Here is a 19,028-nt window from a genome sequence, read left to right on the forward strand (position 1 = left end):
AAGACACATTTTTGTTTTCACATCTTTTGTTGCAGAAGGCCTAAAAAGTATCATTTTTCCTCCTGGATTTCTAAAATTAAGAAATCACCACATGAAAGCTAAGAAATACATTAGTAAGTATAATAACTTGGAAGCATTCTATAAGAGCATACCTCCTAGTTATATAATTCAATTAGGTGGACTAGTTTAAACAACTAAAGTCACGTAACTTTACCAAGATATGATCTAGTAAATAGGGATGCGCTCCACTGAAGCCAAACCACTTCACCAGACTTTACTGAAAGGATAATTAATCGGGGCTGGAAATTATTATGTGATTTTTTTTCACAGCCATTAAAGGAACAACCAGGTTCAATATTTTGAAATTTTAGTCAGTTAGTTGTGATTAGTAACAAAACAAAGCTTTGGTGATTAAAAAGACTGTACTTAGCAATTTTAATTTTATACTTCTGGAAAAACGTAGATGATACAAAAGTTATCTATCTATAAGATGCTGCATTTTACTATGTTATACTATTATACTATATATTATTTTGTATTTTAGGACATTTTTACTACTTTATGTAATAAGAGAAATGATTTAAATAATTGACAAGAATAATAAAATGGAGTTTTTATACTTCTACTGCAGTTTTAGCATAGAGACATAACTTTGTGAAATGTGTAAAGAGACACACAAAATAAAACTGGTGCCAAGAAAAAAAATCTATTATTCTGGATTATAATAAATGTTTGGCCAATGATTTTTTCCTTCAAACAGAAAAGCTGACATTAAAAAGTTGATTTTTTTTAAAAAGCTACCCAAAGAAAACAATGAATGCTAGGTCATTGGACTCAATTTCAACACTGAAGATTCAGGGCCACTGCCCAAATCTTGGTAAGAGTTGCCAGGTTGTAACAGGACAGGATCATTGTCCACTGAGACCACAATGAGCAAAAAAAAGGAAAAAGACGCAGATTCACTCAGATTAGGGGGTGGGGATCCCGAAGAATGATCTGTAAACGCACACAAAGGTAACACAGACCGTATTTGTGTTTCTCTATTGCCAACTCAGAGAAATAAATATTTTTGCACTGACAAATGAACTTGAATGCTACATAAAATTTGTTGTGGAAATCTGGCAAGCATTGTTATGATCGAGGTTAACTGGGATGATTTGCTATCTGTCCTAAGTGTTCGATGGCATCACTAGGAGGGCACGGAAGCCATCATCACTGGAGAGGTAGATATGACCACGGCAAGCACTGGGCAGGGAGCAATAGGGGCTCTGAGGGAATGTGCTGCTCCTGAGAATGCTGTGGGGTTTCCAAAGCCCCTGCACAGTTTTGGGCACTCTAGTCCTTTAAACAGAGGACGAGTTTCCCAGAAAGGCAGGTGAGATCTGAGGGCTCACAGGACTGGCCCATAATTAAAAGTGAATGAATCTATGGACTGGAACCCAACCAGGCCTTTGTCTCCTGGCCACTCTCTCTTCTCTCCACACCAACCGTGGCTTCCTAACACCGAATAATGTCACAATCATTATTCGTCATTCCCATCTGTTCTGCAGAGTTCTCCCACTGCTAGTAGACCTAATATCTTCAGTGGTTTATAAAGAATACCCCGAAAACTAGGAGTGTCTCCACACAGAGAAACACGCCATAAAGGGTTCAGATAAGTGCCCCTGCCAGCATCACACGGCAGACAGCAGCGTTCGAGTCCCAACCCTTTCTGGCTTTTCTTCCACAGTTGCCTGTTTCTCCCATCGTGGGCACTGTCTGGGTGCTGGACACTATGAAGATACTTCTGTATCTGCTACAGACTGGCACTTTTACGAATGAAATACAACACGAGCACATCTACAGCTTCACCACAAAAAAAGAAACCTGTCTGTTCCAGAGAGCCACAGCAGCAGGGATGTGAAAGGTGATTTTGAGCTTTTGTGAAAGAGTATGTTTTCACTAGGTCAGGGTCACTCTTCTTCAGCAGTTACCACTGTGGGTCACGATTCCCAGAGTACTGGCCGTACTTTTCCAGGATAAAAAAAGATAGGTCGGAATCCCTACTCTTCAGCAGGAATGTGGTGTAAAGAACAAAACTTTTTTTAAAAAAAATAAATCTGATGCTGGGTACTGTGATACATTCCAGTAATCCCAGCTGCTCAGGAGGGTGAGGCAGGAGGATCACAAGTCTGAGGCCAGTCTATGCAACTTAGACTCTGTCTTAAAAAAAAAAAGAAAAAAAAATACATATGGCTAGAGATGTAGATCAGGGACAGAACATATGCTGAGCATGCTGAAGGCCTTCAGTTCAATTCCCAAAACGCAAAATCAGTCAGTCAATCAATCGATCGATCTGAGGAGGAGCAGTGCTCACAGGTGGAAGTTATTCCTGGAGGAAATCATGAGCATTTTAGAACCAGTTTTCTGCAGCTCACGTGCTGCCCATTCTTGTTTGCTGCAACTGCCCTCCACTTGGAAATGCAGTTACACTTCCTCTGACATAAACTGGACCCAGTGAAGGCCCATGGAAACAGAGGCACTCTTCTCACTCACTGGGAGTCTAGGTGACTTACATTACCTATCACTCAGTCTTAGGCAGCCTTGCTCACTAGGCCCACCAAGGACTAGTGCAAGTAAGAAAACCAAGGTTCACAGAACTTAAATATGTGAACACCTAAAGATGTACCTCAAGTGGCAGCAAACAGATTTTAAACAAAGTGTGCCTGACCCCCAAATCACACACCTTTCCTCTCCAAGGCCACTTCTTCCCAGTGCCTCAGCATTCAGACAGTAAAGAAGCCGCCCCTTGTGTGGCCCATGATAAGGATCCGCAGTGCCCAGGGCTGCAGGGAGCCCCAGCTGCTTCCACACCAGCCACAGCCTCTCTTCTGCAGGAAGTGACTGTAGAAACAGTGACCAGGTCACAGCAGGGGAACGGAGGAAGGATCAGACAGAAAGACAAAATGCTTCCTCAGAACACAACCCCGGTGGGGAACTGCATGGAGAAACAGAAATGCAGCTGACCTCTGTGGTCCGGTCACATCTTCCCTTAACAGATTTCCAAATGCGTCACTTCTAAAGGATAGCTCAGAAAGGGAAGGCCAGGATAACCATATTGGGAGACAAAGTCCATAGAACGCCTCTGACCCCTTTTTAGTTAATCTCCTCCATTTTCCCCAGTATCTCTTAGCAGAACTGCCAGTAACCTGCAAAGCTATCCACTGGAAACCTGGCATCTTCCTCTTCCTCTGCTTACCAGGAAGGGTGAAGGCAGGACAGTAGGAAGCCAGGGGCCAGAAAAGTCCACCAGGGTTGATGGGCAACAGCACCAACACTGGATTAATAAGTAGTGGGTTGAAGACGATGGCAGCAGCACAGTACTCTTTTTCCCTGTGACATCAGACCCAGCCTCCGCCAGCCGGTCCTGCCATGTGGAAGCGACGGTGCCAGAGTGGCTCATGGATGCCAGACCCCAGCCTGCCTCATCCAGCTGATACGTTTGGTCACCCATATGGGAGCAGGCCGGCTGGCTCAGAGCTGCCAGGAGCAGTGTGTGCAGATGCCTTCAAACAGAATCTGCTAAATGTTTTATTGTTCTGTGGTTAAAAACCTACTCAAAATGTGTGCAGCCACAACCCATTAGATTAGAACAATATGAAATTATGTTTTTCCAAGTACCAGGAGTAAGAATAATGAAAATAAAGGCAATCATTGCCCAGGAGGGAAATTTCTTCCCATGATGGGGGATACCCAATGCTCCCTGATTAAACTGTGGTCACATTTCCTGACTCCTGTCACATATGTTTATATCATGCTTACAATCTCTGAGTCCCCAAGAAGCTATTTAATGCCAGCATAATAGAAAAAAGGATCATATTAGCACCAATGCAGACCTTAGGAATTGTAAGGCACAAAATTTTTACTTTGAAAACTAGAAAACTGTATCTCTGAAGTTCTCCACTTGCCCATGGACACACAAAAACTGAAAATTGATGTGATGCTTTGACTCTTTATCCTAGAATGGTCCTTATTCACTTAATTCAAGTATGTTTAATTCACATGTTCCATCTTGAAAAATTATGTCACTTGGCATGAATGATCTAATTATAATTTAGCCTTTTGGACCATAATGAAGCATGCTATTTCCATAGTGCTGGAATCCAATCTTGGGAGCTGGTAGGAAGGAGGCACAGAATTCTGAGCCTGGCAGAATCCCTCAATCCAGCTCTTCTGTGGAGAGGCTGTTCACAGTGCTGGTTGAAAGCATGCACTCCGGCCTCATGCACACCAGGTCTGTGTTTCAGGCTGTGCTCTTTACTAGGTGTGCCATCCTTGGGCAGGACCCTCAGTGTTCCTCCATCTACGGGGTGGAGGTTAATACCACTGAAGCTGACTGTGGGGCTGAGTGAGCAGCTGTGTGAAAAGTATCACAGTGGAAGCAGGAAGAGGCCTCTCTTCCTCCCACCAGCTGTGCTTTCAGGCAGCCCTGGGGACAGAAGGGGCAGCAGGATCCTTGCTGAGCTGAAATGGGGCTTTCCATTCCCACTGCCTGAGATGCACTTCCCTCCCTTCTCGACCCCGAGATGGCTCTGTCGGCCAGCAAAACCTCTCTGCTTAGTGGCCACCTCCTCTGTGAAGCCTGCCCAAGTGCTCTGCTTGCCAGGAGCCCCACTGTGACTGATGCAAGATGTGAAGGAGAGACTACAACCCTCCCATTTCCTCAGGGACCAGGAGTCAGTGGAACTGACCACACACTCTGTTCCCCCTGGCTGCTGGACACTCATAGTGCTCCCTTTCTACTACTTCCCTGCCACAAAGTCAGAGCTCCCCCTTCTCCTCCACCTCCCAACATTCTCCCTCCCTCTCTCTCTGGACCATTGCTACTCAGAGGAATCACCACAAGGCATCTAGGAATCAGTACACAGAAAGAGAGAGAGATCCTTTCTACTACTTCCCTGCCACAAAGTCAGAGCTCCCCCTTCTCCTCCACCTCCCAACATTCTCCCTCCCTCTCTCTCTGGACCATTGCTACTCAGAGGAATCACCACAAGGCATCTAGGAATCAGTACACAGAGAGAGAGAGAGAGAGAGAGAGAGAGAGAGAAAGGCAAGCAAGCCAGCCAACTCTCATGCCTTTGTTGAAGTACAAGAAAAATTTCAAAAGAACATCTGCTAACTACTCACACAATGCCATGGCTCACTGTGCCACACTGTGTGATATGTTTGGGCTATATATGACCTGGCAATTCTTTATTTTGACATCTGAACTTTGGAGTGGGAGCGAAGACAGAAGCAGGTGGAAAAAGAGGCAAAAACAGGTGATCCAAGGCACCATTCCACAACCTTACAACTACCACCAAGTCTACAAGGTAGGAAAACTGGACTGGAAGCCCCATGAGAGCAAAGCCAAGTCTGAAATCATTTTTGTAAGCTCCTGATTCTTGGCATTGGGCTTAACGGACACTCAGTGATGAAGAACAGAATGAATGAAATTGGAATAACACTGAATAGCCACCCTGGAAGATAAAAGTCTACCTGTGATTCACTTGTGTAAAGCAGCTCTCTGACATGCGTTCCACCAGCAGAGGAATTATTGAGACTGCTTAGAGGTTTCTTGGCTGGAGGCTGATGCTAAGTACTAATGAATCTTACCTCAGAGGCAGCATTACAGAGCTCTCCGTCCAACTTAAAGGTTCAAAGGCTTCCCTTTAGGTTTCCAAGAACAGATACTGTTAGATTAATGCCTCACAGATCATATGATGTAGTGTCTTCATTTTTAAATTTGATTTGTGCAAGCCATCATTTAGTATTATTATGTACTCTTCCCCTCACTTCAGACCAGAGTGAAATGTATCAATTTTATTTAATAATAATGATGATGATGATGATAAACTGAACCCCTCAGATTAAAAAGATTTTGTAATTTCAAAAGTTAACTTTAAGAGAGTTATAATACTTCTTATAGGCATGTCACAATTAGGCATAAAGAATGCTCTAGAAACAAGGTATTCATTAAATTTTATTTTCAGTATACTGGAAGGAGTCAGTGTTTAAAGAAATCCTATTAATCTCTTTAGGTGAGGCAAAGGAACCTTTTGAAAAGTGAACAATCATCCATTAAAAAAAAATTTTTTTTTCCTATATCCAGTTTGCCGAAAGCAAACTCAATCTGGTGTCCTCAGCTGTCTTCACAGCTGAACTGGAGAAACTATATGGTCGCTCGTTTTAGCAGATGCTATTTTTTTTTAAAATAGCTACAGAAACTAATTTGCAAACTGAATTAGTGGCAGAGAACTGATATAACTTAGTCAAGGAAATGACAAGCGACTCACTTTTCTTGGATGCCAGAAAACATGGCCCAAGGAAAAGGTGATCCCTGGAGTATCTGTGGCAGAACAGCCACCCCTATCCCTGTGTGACACGCAGCTCTAGAGGTGACAAAGCAAACAGAAAAGGTACTTGAGGGGCCTAGGCTGGCCAGCACCTCTCCCTATCCACAGTAAGCATCTATAAGTAGGAACTGGCTATTCAGAAGACCTGCCAGGAGAGTGAGTGAGAGGAGGAGAGGTTACAGGCGTGACTAATAAATGCTTCCCCCCGACCTGCTACATTTTCTAAGTTCCGTGTATTTGCTTTAACACAGTCTTTTCCTCATGTGCTCGTAAAGTAACGACAGGAACCAGGGCTCCACATCTACAAAGTGAGCACAACTCAGTGTTAGAAAATCCGACAACTAGGGGCAGAGCCACACTTCAAACCTCAGAGGAGGGAGGGCTCACCCAGGCACCTGCCATCTGGACCATCCCCTACAGTCACGGCACATGGGAATCAATCAGTTGTCACTGTGATACTGGCAAAAGACTACACTGAATTGCATGACCTGGTTCTTCTTATTAGTAGTTTTCAGGAAGGCACAGAGTCTTATTTTAACAAGCTTGCAGAGAACGCTAAACATGATCCAGATTAACAAGCCACTAATAGATCTTCTTTCTCTACAAACACAACACAGTCTCAGGAACATTTGTCTTGGAGGGTCCAAAAGCACAGAATAGAACAGGACATAATTTTTTTAATGGGTGGTTTTACCGAACCATATTCCTCAGAAGCCTCAGCCAGGATTGGGATAAGAAAAATCTCTTCCTTCATAGTGTTTGAGAGCTGATATGTGCTGCATCTGTGTCCCACACAGAACTCCCTCCCATGCTCAGGGGTGATGGAGCACAGAATCTTCCAGAACACACCTCACAACTTAACTTGGGCAGGGCAACTGAGGTTCCAACCAGCGGTCCGAATCCTGGACCTTTCTCAGAAGACCTTACACATTTGTGAAGGACACAGATCGATGTTAGCAAATCCCAGTAGAGTTCATAATTTCCCCATGTACACATGATAACCTAACCTACCTCCACAGTGAAGAGGGGAGGAAACTAATGTGTGGCCAGGTGGACACGTGGCTGATGGCAATCAGTAAGACTGCTTCACCAAGCTCGACACACAATGCTACCCACTTGCCCTGTAGGCAATGCTATTCACATTTGTGCCTTGGCCAAATTAAAGATTAATCCATACTGTGAGTTGGCTTGCAATAGCCACAACCATAAATGTTAGAGCCAGGAATGCCAAGGTACCCAATCAATTATTTGAAATTATGTTTCCTATTTTTTAAGCTGTGATACTTGAACATGTAAGACATGAGTGCAAAACAGGTTAAGTAGAAGTGGGGTTTGCCCACCCCACTAGAGAACCCCCAGGTTCTCCTGCTCCACAGCCTCGACAGCCTGAAAGTCACTAACACCACATATACATCATGTCTGATTCTAAGCACTGTCAACTAAAGTGTTACAACTGAATGATTCTCAGTACAATCAATGAATCATCTCAAACCAGGTGCCACAGCCAATGCAGCCTAGCCCCAGATCCACCCAAGAATCCCAGAGTTTCCCTAGGATCCCCCACCTTTGCTTTGAACTTGGGACAGCTTCTCTACTGAAAATCACATCTTTCAAGATTTCCTGATGTTTTTGTTTTTAGCTGGATCCTTGTCAACGCTGAGCGTCACAATCTGGGAAGTTGAAATGTTTCACTGGGAATGAATCCCTCCCTGATATCATCATATGTGTTGTGGGAAAGCTTGATTCACTTTACAGACAATAATCCAAGATGAAATGAGCTTTTCCATTCAGTGGTAGGTGTCATAAAAATGTCAGGAACACAAGTTGGCTCAGTACTTTTCTCTTTATGTCACTCTCTCTTCTGCCAATCAAAAATACATTAAGAAATGGGTTACGAAAGGTTCTAGGTGTAAGAATACTAGTGAGCAAGGGCTGGGATTTAGCCAGTGCAAGGTCCTGAGTTCGATCCCCAGTATTAAAAAAAAGAAAAGAAAAGAATATTAGTAAGGGGCCGGGGATGTAGCCCAGTGGCACCGAACCTGCCTGGCAAGCACAAGGTCCTGAGTTCAATCCTGAGCACCAGAGAGCAAAAAAGAATACTAGTGAGGCCGATCTTTTCCCTAATACCATCCACAACGGAGTGCCCTGGGGCAGAGTGGATTGGGATTGCAAGTCTGTAAATCAGAACAGGACTAGATGGTCTTGGACTAACTGGCTCGGCAGGGAGACAGGAGAAAGGAGAAAACAAAATTCCAACAGCTCGGCCCTGACGGCGACAATTTATAAGAAAGTTTTACACAACATCAGGTCCATTCTGACACTGCCAATTTACAAAAGTGTGCATACAATTCTCATCTCTTTTTTATGTCCTCAAAAGAAAGTGTTAGCTTTTCTTCGGACCACCTGCTATTGAACACATCTAAAGCCTCTGTGACCTCTCTGGCAACTTCAATGTAAATACTTCCAGATATAATCATTACCCTTTTCCCAAAATCACAGTGTGAACTTAGTCACACCTTAGCAATCCTGGACTAGAGAACTGAAATCTGATCACTAACCTAATCCTCACAGTAAAGAGGGAAGGAAACTAATACTTGATTCACCTGTGTCAGGTGCCAGACTGTAGGCAGGTGCCCCTCTCAGCTGTCCTACTGACCTTCAGGAGCCATCATTAACCTTAGCCCCAAAATGAGGACACAGCCCGCAGAGGCTGTTACATCCTTGGAACGTACAGCTAGCAGCAGGTGAAGCCAGTGTTTGAACCCAAAGTCTCTTATAATATTTCAAAAGACATGTTCATCCCCCAACAGGGGCTCTGTCTCAGTATGCTTATAGATGGCTTTGTCTTCTCAATGCAGTCGAGGGTAGAATACTTATGCCAAAGTGCATAACGAACTCAGGTCTGTGAAGGGCTCCTTTGCCTCCACAACCCATTAAGGCAGTTGAGCTGCCCTTGGAGCTCAGCTGGCAAAATCACCTCGAACAGGACTCGTTTCCAAACATTCTGTCAAAAAGCCTGCTTGTTTCCCCTCTAGATTTGTGACAGGCTAGATCCCCTCCCCCGCTGCCTTTCTTTAGCTCACTCTTTGGCCACCACCCAAGATGCTTAATAGTTTTAATAGGAGAGGGTGTCCATGGGTTCCGTAGGAGCTGGGTGTACAGACACCCTCCAGAGAGCCAAGGGACCGGTGCTCGAGGTAATCACATGAGGAAGAGATGACCCACTGCTGCAGTAACAAGCTAGAAGGGTCCAAGGATGGGAAGATGGGCACTTGCCTGCCACTATTTTACTTGCATTACACTTAACATGTGTATAACCATTCTTCAAGTGCTGATAATAGGCACTTGAGTGGAACCAAAGGATTCAAATCAATATAATATCTACTTATTTATTATATAAGAAACAAATGAAATTCAAAATGCAACTTAGCCGTGGCAGTATGTTACTGTTTAACTACTATAAAATTGTGTCAAATCCTCAATTACATTGCAAAGTAATAATTTAAAAGCTATCTCAGTAGATAAGATGGTACTTTTTTTTTTTTGCATTGCAGATTGAATCCAGGGCCATTGTACTGAGCTACATCCCCAGCACCCCCTTTTAAAACAGGGTCTCCCTAAATTGCTAAGCTTCCTAGGGTGCTGGAAACCCAGCTGTCTAGGGTGCTGGGATTACACCACACCCCACTTCTTTAGTTTTGGTTTATTCCAATTGTGTCTTGGGCTTCTAATGTCTTTGGTATTTGTTAAACTGCATAAGCATTTTTTACAGTTATAAAACAACTAAAATTTTGGTAGTGAATATTAACTATGAAAAGATACAGCCATTTCGAACTTATAAGGCTTGTCTTACTTTCAGAAACCTTTTCACAACTATTTAAATGCCCTAAGTGAAGTCAATTTGACTTTGTTTTGTTAGATGTAAAAATGATACTGTCCACGCTGTTAAATATATACTCACTAGTGAGGCAGTGTTTATGGTCTCAGTTCTTTCTCTTTGTGAAGCTCTTTGGACCTGAGATATTTCCTCATCTTGCATCTCTTAAGTAAAATAAAATCCACAATCCTCATTTTCTAGCATGAAATTCTAAACCACCTATTTTCAACATCAAAGTGAATCTGCCACACAGTGAGTCACTGGTGTCTGGACATACTAATCAGCTGAGCGGTCTCATGTCATTTTCTAACTTTAGTCACAACAATAAAATCCATATCTACAAATACTTTATTTTAAATAATAAATCAAAAAAGGCTCAAAGTTATCTCCTTAACAGTCATTTCTATTTATATTCGATATATTTTCTTGAGTGGAGAGGAAAAAGGAAGGGGTATTGCATACATGATCCATCACTGTGACCTGGATTTAGATTTTGAATGAAGCCCGGCTCTACTCTGCAGCACTGCTGACATAATTTTCTTTCAGGAAACTGCAAAGAACACTGAACCTCCTAACATAAGGCCAATCAATATATATGGACTCTACAGGGTAGGGCTGCCAAATTTAGCAAAGAGAAACAAGAAACACTTTTGAAAGGGTAGCTCAAACGCTGCATGGACATACTTATATCAAAAATCATTTGCTGCCTACCTGAAGTTTAAAATGAGCTGGGTGTCTTTTATTTTGTTTGGCACTCGACTTGGGGTAAACCTCAAAACCTCACGGACACTGGACCAGCACAGTAGTTGTCTTCATTTCCACAGCTGTCTGGCTCCTCCAGCACTGGGGATGGTTTCAGGGCATTTCTCCTATACTGCTGATCCCTGACTACAAAACTATGCCCTTTACCGGTGCCTGAAGGAAACATCAGGTAATCACTGTTCTGGGACTGTTCTAGGAGCTGGGGACAGTTGTCATCATGCAACTTCCACCCAGGCAGAGAGAGGAAGTGGGATAAGCCAGCAGCCGCATGCTACAAGGAAAACCAGAGTTGGGGTGCTGGCGTCCACTGGTAATCCCAGTGACTCAGGAGGCTGACACAGCAGGTTTCCAAGTTCGAGGCCAGTCTGGGCTACATTGCTAAATCCTGTCTTAAAAAATGGGGAAGGGCTGGGGATACAGTTCTATGTACAGCGCCCCTGGGTTCAATCTCCAATCCTCCCCACCCCCAAAACAAAACAACAAAAGTACAGTGAGAGAGAGAGGCAGGAGAGGAGCGCAGGCAGCACTATTTTAGATGGAGAGCGCTCCAAAGCATTCTTTCAGTCAAGACAGAGAGAGGAGGTGTGAGAGTCTGAGGAACGTGAAAGACTTTGAGGGGTGGGGACAGGAGGAAGACAGACAGAGGAATGACATCAACATACCCCTTTGCAAAGATATTATACTCTAGAGCCATTTAACACAGAAAACTAAGAGCCTTTAAGCCTTTAACAATGTTCTAATTAATGGAGAAAGATTCCCCCACTGAAGAAGGCCTGATCTTCCTTCTACAAGGAAAGTCAGTCATTCACAGAGCTTACAAATTCTATTCAGGTAAGTCAGCCATGGCACTCGCCTGTATTCCCAGCTACTCGGGAGGCTGAGGCAGGAGGATCACTTGAGCTCAGAGGTCTGAGGCCAGCCTGGGCAACATAGCAAGACTCTGTCTAAACAAAACAAAACAACAAAAAAGGTAAACCTGTGACCTGGAGAAAGAATTCCCTTTTTCTCTTACAGCATTCCCTTGGGGGTCAGGAGGAAAGTATGTACCATCAACTAGATCAACCCTTCCTCAGTGGAGGAACAAGCATCCTGTCTGGGAATATGCTGGAAGCAAACTTCCTGTGCCCTGAATCCCTTCCCCTGTTCTAGGGGACAAGGACAAATATCTGGTCATAGGTTGTGGACACAGCAGCCCCGATCAGAACCAGGAAACTCACCATCACTGAGCAGCTCCAGGCAGTGACATGTCCCGTGGGCCTGTACTCACAGCTCTACAGGACTTTCTTTTACATTTATAAGAACTACTTGAAAATTTAAAATATATTTCACTGTCTATCTTCACCAACTCGCCTATCTGAAAAAAACAATTTTTTTTTTTTTTTTTTTTTTTTTGGTACTGGGGATTAAACTCGGGTCCTTGGGCTTGCAAGGTAGGGGGCAGAACCACTGAACTAAATCCCCGACCCTAACTGATGCTTTTTATATGAAGTAGCTAAACTTCTCAGCTTAGAACCATAACCCCAACAAGTGAGACAGTCTGAAACATCACAGTTTTTACACCAAAGATTCTGCATCTGTGTTCTAAGAAACCATAACTATGTGAAAGTATGCAAGAGCCCAAGGCAATCATAGAATCTCAGGCCCAAAGGGACCTACATGAGACCCCTGTGTTGCCTCTATTTTACCCCTAGGCAGGTTCTGTCCAGGCTCCAGTGTTGCCACCTCTCCTGCCAGGCCTCAATTCTCTTTCTAGACAGTGACAATGGCCAGGAAACCCAAACATCTGCCTTCTGGTATTATAAGGAGCATGTCCAATCCCGCAGTTGTGGTGCACTTATTTTAAGCTGGTGGCCTTAAAATCCCTTAAATGTTTTCCAGGGAAAGATGCATTAATCTTCATTGACAAAAACAGTCCCCAGACAGCTAGGTCATTTTCCTATAGATACACTCAAAGTTTGTCAGTGTCTGGAAACTGGAACTGCTTTTAAATTTTCAACTGTGTTCTGATTTGTAGGACAGAGTAATACTGTCACAGCTTCTCCTCCATCTCAGTTTGAACCCTATTCTTGTGCTACATCACTCTACGCTTGCCTTAGTGCAGTGATGGCGAACCTTTTATAGTGCATTCAAGGAATCAAACAGCTCACGGAGGCCCCATATCACAGGTTCGCCACCACCGCCTTAGTGCCTGGTGGCCATGAGAATTCGTCAACTGGTGAGCCTGTCTCTTGCATCCAGGTTTGTTTTTTTTTTGTACTGGGGATCAAACTCAGGACTTTGTGCTTGCGAGGCAGGGGTGGTGCCACTGAGCTAAATCATCCAGGTCACTATTATCCAGGCCCACATCCAGGTTACTATTAAACCATTTCTGAACCATCCTTCACCAGAACAGAGCTCACCCAAAAGCCTAGACCTCTCCTTGCACCTTTTCATATAACCCCTAGGTTTAATCAATATGCCTGACATCCATCTCTTCTTTCAAATCGCCAATAAGCTGAGGAGAGTAAGTCTGAAGTCAGACATCTCTGTCTTCAATCCTTTTAAGTGGGCCTGTGACGATCTATACATGGGAACCAAAAAAGGAGGAAAATCTGCCCAGTGCGGATGCCTCGTCTTTGAGACTGCCTTCGGTCGCACACCTGCAACCCACGTTCCCAGCTATCTTCATGCCATCCCAGGGCTCCTTTTTCGATCCAGCTGGGCTTGTCTTCCTCCTTCTGAGCAGCCATGGCTTTGAACCTTTGCTCCACAACCCTAAGGCAAAGGCCGGGTCAGAGGTAGCTCCCTGTAGCTCCACCACAAAATCGGAGATGAAGCTCCCCTGCAGCTGCCACCACTTCATCAGGCAGCAGTCGAGTGGGTGGACAGACTGAGCCAGCCAGGCCGCACTGCCACTGCAGCGTGTTACAGGCCTATCTGCACGGGGATGCCCCTTGGCTAGGCCAGAGCCATGCTGGGGACAGTTAAGGGAATCTCATCTCCACCTCTCTCAGGCTCTGACTCCCGCTGATGTGGCCTTCTGGCCACATGACTTATTAGTATAAAGCTTTAGGTGCCTGTGCCTCTCCCAGGGCCTCCCTTTTATTAAAACAAAACAAAACAAAAAAACAACAACAAAAACAACTTTTCCCACAGCTTCTCCTCAAACCTACTTTCAGGCTCCTGACTGAACTTTTACAGATTCGCACCCCTCTTCTACATTCATCTTGGATTATAATTCTTCCTCTTCTGTTCATGTCCTTTTTCAAATATGGCCTCTCACCGAGTGTTGCTGCAAACGAGACATCTATTTCTTTTTCACCAGCATCATATGTCACTTGTATTAGCAGGATTACGGTTGAGTTTATCAAACCTCCCTTGTATCAACTCCTGTTTTTGAAACTGTCCATTGAATTTTTCTTTGAATCTCTTGATGTCTTTCAAAATATTTCATAGCAAGAGCAATCCTCAGATATGTGTGATAAGGCCCACGTAGGATGCATATCTATGCACTTAACAACAGTAACTGCTACCCCTCTGCCCTGCCAGGAATTCCTAATGGCAACCTGGGCAGATGCATCATTATCCCCATTTTTGCAGAAACTCACAGGAAGACTGGCCAGAGGCAACCACTGAATAAGCGTCAAAATCAGGATGAAGGCCCAGCTCTAGAAGGACCATGATTCTTCTGCTAACTTACTCTATGTGGCACACTTTCAAGTGGGTTTCTACTTGCAGCATTTTATCCCATAGGGAAGGCAGAATTTTGTATTTTTTGGAATAAAAAAGTTCAAATTTAGGATTACAGGTATTTTTAGCTATTCTGATCTCTAGCTGACATAATTTTCTACACTATGCTTTATTTGTTTGATTCTAAAAATAATAACAGAAATAGAATATGCACAGTCTGAGACCCAATTTTATGTATTCTACACAAACAGTTTTTATAAATATTTAGCAAAAAAAAAAATATATTTTTTTTTTCCTTGATACTGGGAATTTAACCCAGGGCCTCGCACGTATTAAGCAAGTACTCTACCACCTAACTACATTCCCAGCCCTTTTTACTTTCTGAGACAGGGTCTCACTGAATTATCCAGGTTAGTCTTAAACTTGCAATCCTTCTGCCTCAGCCTCCTAAACAGTTGGGATTATGGGGATATACCCAACACGTCCACCTTGCAAAAATTTTTCAAAAATTACAAATAAGGTTTGCAAAACTGAGACACTATGATTAGATGTTTATTCTAAAAATGAGATACACTTGTTTCTTTTTTAAAGAGGCATCCAGCAGGGTGGACTGTGAGGGGGGTGTGGGCAGGCCTGCACCAACTTGGTGTCTGTCCCCACCATCACCAAGGTCCAAGGGCCTATGGTGACTACCTCCCCCAGTCCACCTACTCTGAACAAAGGGATCTGGCTTTGGACTTGACTGACCGATGTGTGTATGACTAGAGCCTGAAAGGTATTCTGTTTACTCTCTCACCCTATTCAACTCTTCTTGGAGAAGGCTGTGATGATGCACAAGTGGACCTGGGCCCGTGTGCTTTAATAAATTCATCACCTCATTAATGTGAATACCTGGGCAGTTTTCCTAAATAAATTCTAATGACAAATACAGATTAGGTACATTGCACAAATGTCAAGTGCATACACTGGAAACATGGTTTGAAAGGAACCTGGAAAATCATTAGGCATGCTAAAATACCTATTAGGACTAACACCCAACTTTCTAAATTTAACCTGCATTGTTTTTAAAATAGCTACTTAGCTAATTTAAATATCTTAATTCTAGTCAAAGCAAATCTCTGTTAGGAGATGTCTATGGTATATAGTACAAAGAGGAATTCTTTTTGTCAAACAGAAATGTAGATTTATATGGACATTTCATGTTTAAAAAAAGATATAGAAATCAATGATTTGGCAGCTGGCTGAAATGATTCCATGTTTTAAAAATCTGCAGGGTGCATCTGTTAGCAGTTTTGAGTTTCTACTGCAGACTGACAATTTGGGGATAGCAAGCTGTCTTCCAATTAATGTTCCAGAAAACATTTTATTTCAAGATTTTTTAGAAGGACAGCCAAGATTTTCTGGGATTCAATTATGCGAAGCAGCATCGTATTTTTGCTTTTTATAAATCTTTCATATTTAGGATTAATGAATAGTATGTCTTGAAAATGTTTTGTTTGACTTTCTAACAAAGCAGAACTCAGAATCTTTAATAGGTAACCTGCCTTTACTCTTTACCAGACTACTGGATAAAGTCATTACAAAATGCAAAGACACTATGACATATTCATCCTTCTCTTTCTCAAAATTATGCAATTTCTCTTATCCTTCTCTCATTTCAACTTTCCATAGAAAATTGTGACTCAAAGACTTCAGAAACAGTCACCTCCCAGAGTTCCATTCAGTTTTCTTGGCTTGCTTCCCCAGCCCTAGTGGCCATCTTTCTGTTAAGTCGCATTCCTACTGTCCTCAAAAATCATGAGACCATCCTTCTGGATGCAGCTTTTCCAACAGCTCCCTCGTAACCACCAAATAATTGGCCCACAGAGTCACGAGCAACATACTGAGTGCACACTACTTCCCCACCCCCTTTCCTTCTGTCACCACTGCACTAGGGGAAACTCAGCTCTCAGCAGATGAGGGTGAGGTCTTCCCTCCAATTTCTCTCACACCTAGCACACTGCCAAGGCCACCCAATGACTTTGGTTGAACAAATAAAGGAAGAAATTCTAAGTCCAAACTGATGACCAACATGTGCTCATTCTTTATAATTTCAACATTTTCTATGCTGTAGCAAATAATTATGTAAAAAAATCTGAAATCTGTACTAATACACTTTTTCACTTTAAAACTGGAAAGAATGGAAAATACAAAGTCTCAAACTCTAATACCTCCTACCTCAGTCTGTAGTTTTTGGATTATAAATCTTAATCTCTATGATGCTGTATGTTTTATGGACATGGAACTAAGGTCTTATTAAACTCCTTATTTACTATAAAACCAATGAGGCGTCACACACAGGCACCCAGTAATTACTAAAGGGATGCTACAGGGCAGGGGCAGGAAATTCTTTACCTTCCTGTACAGAAAGAAGAGGCAGAGAAATAAAGAGAGTATGTGTGTATGCAAAAGACTATTGCCAGCTGAGCATGGTGGCACATCCTGTAATTCTCACTCACACTCTGGAGGGAGGCTGAAACAGGAGGATGCCTCTAAATTCAAAACCAGCTGGACTACACAGTGAGTTCAAGGCCACACTGAACTACACAGCAAGGCCCTATTAACAAACAAACAAAGACTACTGCTAGGATTATGGCAGTAAAAAGGAAACACAGAAGAAATGAAAAACAATGTTTGTAGTCATCTTTTGGGAAGAAATCCAGGACGCCTCTTTTTTACACACTCCTTTTTACATCTGGGCAAGTCCCCACACAGGCTACCATGTGTTAGCACAAAGCTGTAGGAAGGGTTGCAAGGGGTAAGAGAAGAAAATAACTGGGATAGTCAATGGTTAGGTATCTATGGCCTCAGATGCTAAACTGCTACAGTGTAAAGCCAAATGCAGGCAGCTGAAAAACTGTGATCATTTTGCTCATTTTGCTGATGTTGAAGTGGTTGTCTCACCACGCATTCCAGGACACAATGAGTACTAGATCCATTTTACTTTTCTTGAACCTCGGACCTGGATGCATGCCTTTGCCACTTAAGGAAAACTAGTGTCTCTACTGTAGTGTTCTGAGATAATGGGTACCAAGACATAACCCTTGAGAAACAAAAGCAGTTTCTTGCCACATTCTTAGCAGAGTGTATCCCAGGACTACTTTAGCCTGCCATGGTGGACTGTTCTTGCAGTCTGCTGACAAAGAGGCTCTGTGCTTGCACCCTGATTACACAAAGCACAGGCCTACTGCTGATATGCTGGCTGTGTCCACACCTTGGTAGGGGGTCTTATCACAGGTGAGGCCACCAACAGAGCTTTTACAGAGAACACACTAGGAATGCGGGCAGAACAAGGGCTCCTTTTCTCCTCCCAATTTTGCAAGACAGATGTTAAGGCAGCCCATATTTGAGAAATAGATTCAGATGTGGTATCTGCCTAAGGTGTGTGCCACAGCCAGAATCTGAGTCCCAATTTTTCAGTACTCTTTTCTCTCTATCCCAGTTACTTTTGTAAGTCCAGAATGTGGATGTGACAGCTGATACAGAAGAAAATGCTACTTCCCTGCCTTTAGCTGTTAGGAAACTTTAGATAAAAACTGTACAGTACTCCTTGCCATACGCAGACGGCTCAGGGCTGAAACACTGCTACCTGGAAAGTAGAGAGAGCAATGAGAACCCTGCAGACTTTTTATCACTGCACTCCTGCAGAATAGCTCTTTCCCTCTAGGATAAAGGTAATGATATCACTGACACTGAACAAGCCATAACCCTGCCCTGTTTACTCTTCAAATCCTGTCTGCTTTAGTCTACTGTTCGCTCCATTCCACCAACCTTTCAGCCCCTGCATTCATGTTGGGTCAGACCTCCCCCCATGTGGTCCTTACCTGCACTGGGGGCCTCTAGGGATGCCTGAGCCAGGCTGTCCCTGTTATCCTCCCCCCACAGCCCTCACTGCCTTTTGTTCTGCATACTCGTTCTCTTCTCAAGCTGTACCTGGCTTCCAGTTCCCCTGGGCTTTGGGTTCAGCCTTCTACAAGGAACATGCAATACCACTTAAGAGAAAAAAAAACAAAAAAAAATTTCACCCTAAATACACACACACAATCCTGCCTGAGTTTTTCTTTATACAGCTGGGTTGTTCTTTCTATGAAGGAATGAGTATGTCTGCTAAGTGCTCACTTGCAGGTATATTTGTCAATGCCCAAATTTTAATGTGCATAAAAAGTTGACTTAATTGAGCATTTAGGATTGCTTGCTATGTGAATATTCCCAGCTAAGGAAAATGAAGAGTGGTAATTTTAAATAATGTCCTTGGGAGACTAGAAGGAATGCTCAGGACTTAAAAAAAAAAAAAAAAAAAAAAAAAA

General features: G+C 43.2%; 1 protein-coding gene across 9 annotated transcripts in view; it reads right to left on the minus strand.

Moving 5' to 3' along the window:
• Nucleotides 1-19,028, minus strand: part of Scaf8 (SR-related CTD associated factor 8) — a 194,460-nt gene that overhangs the window by 40,167 nt on the left and 135,265 nt on the right. The window lies entirely within an intron of this gene.

This window comes from Fukomys damarensis, unplaced genomic scaffold (assembly GCF_012274545.1).
Source record: "Fukomys damarensis isolate Sample0158 unplaced genomic scaffold, DMR_v1.0_HiC HiC_scaffold_14, whole genome shotgun sequence".
NCBI classification, from domain to species: Eukaryota; Metazoa; Chordata; class Mammalia; order Rodentia; family Bathyergidae; genus Fukomys; species Fukomys damarensis.